The following is a 9,654-nucleotide window of genomic DNA, read 5'->3' on the forward strand; positions in this document are numbered from 1 at the left end:
TCAGAGATGATGTCATAGATGATGTCACTGATGGGCTTACCTGAGCAGGTGAGATCCAGGATGGAAGAAGAGGTATATAATGATGCACACTCCCTCAGAGCAGATCCAGACTGAATACAGTCAGACCTGATCCACCACACAGGTATGACTGAGGACTCCTCTCTCTCTCCTACATAAACAGCAGAGCCACAGTCCAGCTCTCTACAGACAACAGCTGCTGTCTTCAGGGTCCAGTCAGAGTAACTCACTGGTCTCCAGTCTCCCTGATGTTTCAGCTCCAGTGTTCCTGCACAGCGACTGGCTCCTCCCACCAACCTGACATCATCAGGCTCTGAACAGAAATCAGAGAGTCATCAGTAAAGAAGTGAATTCAAGAGATTAAACTAAAACTTGACTGCTGATTCTGCTTCTGTGATTCTTTCCTTCTCTTTTCTTTCTCTCTTTACCTGTTGAGGTGTGATTTCCTTCAGCCTGGAGTCCTGTGATTGGAGCACAGCCGTGGACAGAAAAAACACTATCAGCCCAGAAACATCTCAGTGAACTCCCTCTGGAGTCATTTTACCAGTTTACTGTAGGTGAGATGAACATGTGAATACACAGAACAGCAGCCAGCAGACTGGTTTATATAGAGTTAAAGTTCAGCATTCAGTGAAGTATACTCGCTCAGCTTCACTTTATTCATAGTGCAACATCACAAACTGAGTCTCTGCACACTTTCAGATTAAATTCCACAGATGGAAATGTTTCCACAGCAACAAGAATCAGGTCCTGTCACCTGACTCCCAGCTGAAGAAACAACATGATGATATATGATGCTACTGTTTGATTAAGGGTTCACACCTAAAGGTCCGGGTCCTGAATCCAACCAATGTGAAGATGCTCAGTTCTCCAGCTGGTCCAGTTTGTGTTCACAAAGGCAAAACTCAAACTGTCCAGAAATCGGAAACAGAAGCAGGTGGTGGAAATGCTTTTCCATTATTGGTCATCCAGTCAGCGGGTAAAAAAACAAACCCCTCCAAAGATTGCTGTAGATTTTACATTTACAGGATACTGAGTTTCAATTAGTTCTGCTTAATTTACTTTATACAAAAACACATTTGTTCACGTTTTTTAAAACTACAATCCAATTTCAGTTCAGCACTGCAAACCAGATTTCTTTTCCTAAAAAGATCACAACTTGAACATTTATCCTTACAATATGCTTTTTAATTGTAGAACATTTACTTCTTCAAAGTACTAAGAGATATCTGTGTTGATGTGAAGACGTATGGTAGTATAAAGAGCACAGCAGGGAGCTGCAGGACGGTGCAGCAAGAACTAAACACAGATCCAAGGGAATTAGTTTTATGACCTGATGCCTGCATAAAGCAACCAAAGTCAGTAGCATCCATCCTCTCGGGACCATCAGTGTCTAAACAAAGTCATCACATCTTTGTACTGGAGGGAGACCTGCCATCAAGCTATCTTGTTCCTAAACAGTGGCTTCTGTACAGGGGCGGACTGGAAGTTCAGGAAGACTCAGCTGAACGCTGTCTGTACGGCTGTCAGGCCGGGACAAACTAATACTTTCAGTAGTGAGGGGGGTTCGAGCGGCCCCTCCCACCTTACACTGATCCTCGTTTTTACTTAAATCTGATTGGTTAAACGGCGCCGATCATAGCAGTTTACTTTCCATCAGGTTTGTGTGACAACAGAGATGGTAAATATGGCGGAAAGAAAGAAAGAGGACAGAGAAATGTGCGGTGCCAGAAAAATAAGAATTAAAAAGAACCAAATGTTGGAACAACATGCTCCAAATTCACCTTTCAGTGGTGGAACAGAGACAGGGACAGTGTGCAGCATGAGGGACTAAAAATGACATATCTATAAATGAATAAATAAATGCAGAAATAAATTAAATATATTTTTGTAATAAAAAATGCTATTTGTGTATTTATTTCTGTATTTATTTATGCATTTCTAGATGCAATTATTTCTGTATTTCGACATTTATATATTTATTTATATATTTATTTATTTATATATTTATACATTTATGTATGCCTGTATTTCCACATTTCAACATTTATTTTTCCCTGCGCCTGTATGCTAATGGAGTGGGTGGTGCCAACATCAGTCTGAAGCAGGAGTGGTTAGCTGGGGGCCGCATTGCAAACCAGACAGAAGCAAGCGATTCATCTACATGACACAAGCCAGCTACACAGTAGATTCCTTTAGTCAGACATATTCAGGGTCCATGTATATGGATTCTTCCGTGGTTATTACAACAACAGCTAGAGTGAGATTCTTCCACTGTTGGTGTAGTTTTTCGTAGTTAAAAGACTTGGTGAAAGAATTACAACTCCTTCTCTGGGATTTCAACCTTGAACCAACCGGATTTTTTACTGTGCCATTTTCCTCGTTGGAAGTCTGTGGTAAGTGTCTCTAAATTTATTAAATCATTGTTTTGCATTTCAACAGAAGCAGCATGTCCACCTACACTGCAGCTGGCTGTCTTAAAACACAGAATTCCGAAGGGCTGACAGGGCAGAGTTGACAGAGTTGATGGCTAATGTTAGCTCCAATGTGCCATTAAATGGACGAGCGAAAGTAAAAAGCCTTAACTTAATCCAACCTTATAAACTATATTTCAATTTAAAAAATAATTTAATGCAACATAACAACTGATGCTCCAGCAGCAGGACCTTAACGTAACTTAATGATTTTAGGTTCCAAGTTTTCAGAGCATAACATTAAATACAGGTAACATTATCCAGTCTAGCTTGTGCTTTAATGCAGACCTCATGTCCCAAGAGTGTCATTTAAAACTGATCTAACTTGATGAAACGTGATGAATAAGAAAACTAATATTATTAGTGATGGCACCGAAACGCATCATGAGATGCTCTGGCCTACAAATCTTGTTCTCGAGAATTAAGAAGTCATGTTTGTTTTGTTACAGACCCCAATTTCTTTGACAAGGTGATATATTTAATAGTTTATTCAGTGAAATTTAAATATGAAGTTCTAATATAATAATTCCCACACTAATTATGAGTTATATGGCAATATCATGTTTTTACCACTAAGTCACCTGTTCAGCTCTTTGTCTTACACTCTGCAGACTATTTGCTGAAGAATCACAAAAACATAGAATTATTGGTGAATAAATTCTGTTTCCTATTCAGTTTGAGGCAATTACAACAGGTAGAAAAGTGTTTTTTTTAAGGGTAAAAAGACAAAGAAGAAAGTGTCATTTTAAACATAAGCATTTGAAAGCGTCATCCATGTGGAAGGCAGGATCAGAAAGTAAGAGAAGGCAAAGGAAGTATGCCAAATAAATGCCTCACAATGAGGGTGAAGGAAAGTGTGAAACATAGAGAGACATACATTAGAGATGAGGTTATGTGTTGGAGTAAAAACTGGTAAACTGAGTGGAAAACAGCTCCTAAATCCTTCTGCCAGTTGTAAAATTTATGACTGAAAAAGATAAAACATCTATGGGACAATTTGATAAGTGGGTTGAAATGTGTTAAATGTGAGTTTTAGTTCAAAAATATATATATTTGGAGCAGCTAAAGACATGTTTGAAGAGAAAGGAAAGGAGAAATGCAGAAGAGCATGCAGCCTTGTCCAGAGGACAAGCCATTTAAGGCAGATTGCTATATAAATTAGAATTAAGGGAAAGTGTAAAGACTTAAAACAGAACATTTGACTAGATAAAATAAGGATAAAAGGAAACTGTTAAAAAGACACCATAAGAACAAACTAACACATTATCTCTTCTTTAACTGAGGTACACAAGTCATGGAATCCATTCCGGCTGATCCAGTCCTGGACTCCACTCCTCCTCCTCCGATATGCTCCAGTCCCAGATCCATCCAAGGATGAAGACTATGCTGATGTTAAAACAGCTGAGGGTATTACGCAGCTATGTTAGGGAGGAAGGGAGTAGGGACCAGCTGTCCTGAGATGAAGTTCCATCAAGGACAGTCTGATAAGAAAACTCTCTAACGAGCATCTTTCCCATGGAAAACTTCACCTAGCTGTAACATAATAAAATAATCAAACACCACACAGTGAAACACTGGTCTATTCTGATGAAGCGTGCAGGGTGAAACAGTAAACACAGTAAAAAATCACATTTCCATCCCAGCAGAGGCATCAGAGTTTATGATGAGATGGGAACTAATGTGGATTATACTTTAGTTGTGAAAAACCAGCAAATGGTGTTTATTTCTTCTCTCCTCCCTCTCTCTCCTGATATCATCAAGGCGAAGAAAGCTCTGACTCACTCCTCACAGCAACAGATGGTTAAAGGATGATCTCAGTATTTTGAAACGTGGGCCCCATTTTCACTTATTTTGGTGTTGAAATGACTCGTAGGTACAGAAAGTTTTAAATCAGCGCAGTAGGGCTGCAGCTAACAATGATTTGAGTATTCAAACTTCGATAGATTATTTCAACGATTTAGCGATGCGTCGTTTAACAAGTACTTTGCTTGGTGGCGGCGTTGTTGTGGCGTTCACACTATGTGACTGATTGTGCAAACAGCTGTTTGTTATTATAAAGATGGCGATTATAAAGACAAAGAATCTGGGTGAAAGGATGGATCAGCACACTCAGGTAGCAGGAAACGTCTGAACTACAGAGAGAACTGCAGGGGAGTTAAAAGCTGCAGTTTCCCGACTCAACTCATGACTGTGTGGTTAAAACTAGCTGCCCAAAAAGGAGAACAACAAACACACGTGGTCACATTTTCAGCTGAGGTCTGCAGCTTACTTTGGCTTCAATTCAACCGTCAGTCATGACTTCAGTTAAATGCTAAAGTCACTATAACTGTTACCTCGTCTGTGGTCCGCTGGCAGAACACCGGCTGCAACATATTAAAAGTTTTACTTGTTTTAAGTGTAAGCTGGACATGCTAAAATAAAAATTGTAAAAAACTAGATTTTATTTCAACAAGGTGTTTGGCAAGAATAACACTTACGGTGAGTAAATATTAGTGAATTTTAGCATTTGCGGGAGTCAATGAAAAGGTTTAACACTCATGAAGAGTGAATTAATAAGAGTAAATTATGAATAACAGTGGATGTTATATCTTTTATAATGTAGAACTTCATTTGCATTTCTTAGTCTGGTGTCGTGTTAAATGTTAACTTTACACTCTGAATGTTTAGACTTACTGTTGACTTTACTTGTAGTATAATAGACAGTAAATTCACACAATGGCCTTGAGAGGGAGGCAGCTGGCAGACCTGCTGTGGGATGTGGCTGACCAGCTTGAAAACAGGAAGTTTCAACTGTTACGTCCAGGGCTTGAATTGAAAGAGTAGTTGCCAGTGTGTCTATTGGTGGCTTGAAGCTTGAAGGAGAACATTAGCACAGTGGCATCCTGACGCTACACTGCAGAGGCACAACCTGAATGAGTAACTATTATAAATTAGTGTTAATGTAATGTTATACCATTAAATAAAAAGTATACTGGTGATATATGCAATAATGAATTACTGTGATAATGCATTTGGACCAGTGACCGTGTTGCCCCGACCACTTTCTTTAGCGGCCCTAGTGGCAACAGAATTGGCTTCAGCCCACTCTCCAGTGAAGTCAAGACAGCAGTAGTAGATCTGATCACATCTCTATATCCAATCCTGCTTCAGACTGATGTCGGCACCACCCACTCAATTAGCATACGCGCACAGAAATAGATAAATGTGGAAATAAATCAATAAATATATAAATAAATGTAGAAATAAATCAATAAATATATAAATAAATGTAGAAATAAATATATAAATAAATGTAGAAATAAATCAATAAATATATGTAGAAATACAGAAATAAATGCATTTAGAAATGCAAATGTTTTAATGACCAAAATAAAATAAAAAATATTTTCATTCTGCATTTAATTATTTATTTATGCTTTTATTTATTTATTCATTTATAGATATGTCATTTTTAGTCCCTTGTATTCTAAAGACATTGAAGATGAAAAGTTGTTGTATCAGTGAGTTTTCGTCAATGGGCGTGTCCGTGGTGTGGCGTCAAAGATCAACTCTTCGCCATGACACAGGAAGTTGTTGTAACTTCATTGTACATGCTCACATCTGCACCAAACTGTATGTGCTTGATAACTCTCCCACCCCGAACACATCTATACGCCTATATTCATTTATATTCATATTGTCAAGTGCTATCTAGCGCCACAGAGAAAAGTAAAATCAAACATTGAAGAAATTGAATGTCCAGCCCTGATTATATACGTGGATTCCCCTTTTAAAACTCAAGCAACAGGAGTTTCATTGTAGGGAGTTTGCTTTGAGTTAATTTGTTGCGTTTGTTTATGAAGTAGTTGTGATATTATGGTGTCAGCTGATTGAGTAGTAGATTAGAATATTAAGTCCCCATTTAGCACGGTCAAGTAAAATGTGTGACTTATGCAAAATATGTTAAAACCAGTATGTGTGTCGGTGCGTTTAAAACTATTTCAGTTAGCCAGGAGGTTGTTGTAGTGTAACTAAAGCTTATAGTTAGGGCTGGCTCAGGTGAGTCCTGAACCATCCCTTAGTTATGCTGCTATAGGCCTAGACTGCCGGGGGATTTCCCATGATGCACTGAGCTCCTCTCTCCTCTACTTTCTCTCCCTCTGTATGCAACCTTATCCCATTATTGCATGTTACTAACACAACTTCTCCCCTTTCTGGTAGTCTTGTGCTTTCTCGTCCCTCTCCTCTCTCCTCCTATCACTTCCTGCAGGTTTTCTGGCTCTGGAGCTGTGGAGTCTGGAGCTGTGGTTGCGGGTCACCTGCTGCCCCCGTGTTCCTGCTCGACACCCTCTGCTGCAACGACTATTTTTGCTAGTCTTATTGTTATTATTGTTATTATAATCATTAACATTACGATGGTTACCATTAACACTATTATAAATATCTGTACCATTTTTCATTTAGTCTATAGCAACATTACCTTCACTGTGTGTACCTCTGTGTGTATATTGTGTAGGCTGCCTCCCTCCCCTCTCTCTCCCCTTACATCTCTCTCTCCTTACATCTCTCTCTCTCTCCTTACATCTCTCTCTCTCTCTCTCTCTCTCTCTCTCTCTCTCTCTCACCCCAACCGGTCGAGGCAGATGGCCGCCCACCCTGAGCCATGGTTCTGCTCGAGGTTTCTGCCTCTTAAAAGGAAGTTTTTCCTTGCCTCTGTCGCCTAGTGCTGCTCTTGGTGGGAACTGTTGGGCTTCTGTAAATATCATCACAGAGTTCGGTCTAGACCTGCTCTTTTATGAAAAGCGCTGTGAGATAACTGTTGTTGTGATTTGGCGCTATATAAATAAAATTGAATTGAACTGAATTGAATTGAAATTGAATTAACAGGTCAGCTATATTATCAGAACAATGAATGTATGATAATCTGGTCAGAACAGGTTTGTTCAGGTACGAGTCTTGAGTCAAGAGTCGATCATATTTCACGAGCCAGCAGATCGTTGCATATTATGGATCATAAAGTGAAGTTTAGGAGGTTTCATGTGAAGAAGCAGACAAAGAGATTAAGTGTGTGAAATACATGAAGCTAAATAGCAGAAATTAAATGGTGCTGTAAATATCTCTCCTTATGTTGAAGTAAATGTTGATTTTGAATCTGTGAGCTCGTGACTAAAAGTGCATGTGGTTGCCTAGATATACAATCTGTCACTACAAGGCACATCACTCACACAACTCCATGTTTTATCTTTTTAATCAGTGATTTTATCTTCAGGCTCAAACTTAACTTCCTGTTTTTAGCTGAGCCTCGGTTAGACCAGGACACCAGCTGATCTTATCCAGTCTACCCCCCCCCCCCCACCCACCTTCAGCTCTATGAGTGAAGCTAGCGAGCATCAGAAAGGAGGGGAGCTGCCATTAACTTTAATGTTCTTTTGAATCTGTGGCTCTTCAGATGAAACAACCTTTCATATTGATTTTCTCCCAGATCCAATAAAGAGATCTGAATTCTAACACATGCTGTTTAAAGTCCTACCTGAGCTCCACAGCAGCAGCAGCACCAACAGGTGATCCATGTCCAGGTAGACCGTCTCTCTGGCCGTCCGCCTGCTCTCTGCTCTGATCATCATGTGCTGTCCTCAGTGTATATCTGCATACAGGAAGAGGTGGAGCTTTACTGGAACACAGCTCATTCAGCTGTCTTTAGTTTCACAGTCAAGAGTCCTCGTCTGAGTCTCTGACACAGGATCAGGGTTTTCTGTCGCCCATGTTTCCAGTTTGACCAGTGGATCAGACAGTGGTCACACTGGTGTCCAGTCTGAGTCCAGTTCTCCCTTTGGACTGTGTGTTTGGTTTCTTTTCTGCACAGCAGAAGTGTTTAACTCCAGCAGGACCAAGAATGAATGTGGAGATTGTCCTGAGCTGACGTTAGAGTCCCAGTCTGAAGTCTTCTCCCAGTCCGGCTCTGACAGTTTCCAGGAAACTGTCTCTCAGTGCAGGTGTGATCTTTGACTCCTGTCCTTCACTTAACCCAGATTCATCACTCAGGTCCCTAAAAGCTCTTTGTACAGATTGTGAAGAACAAGCAGCCTCGTCTTTTCTGTCCGCTTTGTACGACACCTTCTGCTCTACATGGATCTGATGCCGTCGCAGGATTTGAACCAAAATTTATTGAAATGATGCTTCACGTCAAACTGACGACTTCATGTCAGTTAAACTTCAACATGTTGCTGTAAAAGGTGGATTAAAGGAAATGTTGATGTTGTTTCCTGTTTTATTTTGAAATGTCTCTGCTGTCTGTCTTTATTTCCTGTCTGTGTCTTCCCTGTGATTACCTGATGTGTCTCACCTGTGTTTAATCACCCTGCCACCTTGTGTGTGTGTACAGGTCTCTGTTGTTGGTCCAGTTCTTGGTTGTCTCTCCGTTTGGAGACCCTGGGCCTGTTTTCTGGGGATTATTGCATCTGGATTCATCCGGACTTCATTCCTGCCGGCCTCTTCCTCTCAACATGTTTGTGTTTCGGACTCCGCTCCTGGTTTTCCTCTCGCCTGCCTGCCTCATCATCATTGGAAGTTTGTGTTCACCTTGTTTTGACTTAATAAATCATGTTACAGTGAGCTGAGAGTCTGAGCCTGGCTCCTATCCTTTTTACCTGCTGCCACGTTTGACACCACCTGACCTCTGCTCCACCAGGTTCCTCTCTGATGGCAGCACGTGGAGGCTCAGACCTTTATCTGGTGTCCAACAAGATGTCTACACTTATCCTATAGAACTTTGCTCTTATATGGATTGGAGCTTTAGATTGCAGACTCTGACCCTTATATGGTATTTAGCAGATACCTAAACATGCCCTATATAAACTATGTTTGATGTACAGAGAGACAGAGTGGTTATCGGGCTGGGTCTCTCTCCAAGCTGCTGCAGAGCTTGTAATTGATGCTGAATTCCTTGATGTAATAAACTTTTATGATCAAGAACAGTGTCAAGCGGATTTCTTCTCAACACATCATCGCAGCATTATTGTTCGGACACCACAGTGTTAAACTGGGTTTACATTTTTTATTTTGGTAAATAAAGTTTTGTCCTTCAGAGACGATGTCGACACTCTGTGGTCTGTAGATTTCCTCTTTTAACTGCATTTCTGTGGAAATCATGAACTTTAGTTTGATAAGAAGCTGCTGACTGATT

At 40.3% G+C, this 9,654-nt stretch overlaps 1 long non-coding RNA gene across 1 annotated transcript; it reads right to left on the reverse strand.

Moving 5' to 3' along the window:
• Positions 1 to 272: 272 nt before the first annotated feature.
• On the reverse strand, positions 273 to 8,328 carry LOC119914043. Its single transcript, XR_005446710.1, has 3 exons — positions 8,002 to 8,328; positions 447 to 479; positions 273 to 331 (listed from the first exon to the last, which is right to left on the reverse strand). It is a non-coding gene; the product is annotated as an uncharacterized LOC119914043 (long non-coding RNA).
• Between the last annotated feature and the right edge of the window lie 1,326 nt (positions 8,329 to 9,654).

Source organism: Micropterus salmoides, unplaced genomic scaffold, assembly GCF_014851395.1.
Source record: "Micropterus salmoides isolate LMB-PRFRI ecotype aquatic unplaced genomic scaffold, ASM1485139v1 Ms_hic_scaffold_20, whole genome shotgun sequence".
NCBI lineage: Eukaryota > Metazoa > Chordata > Actinopteri > Centrarchiformes > Centrarchidae > Micropterus > Micropterus salmoides.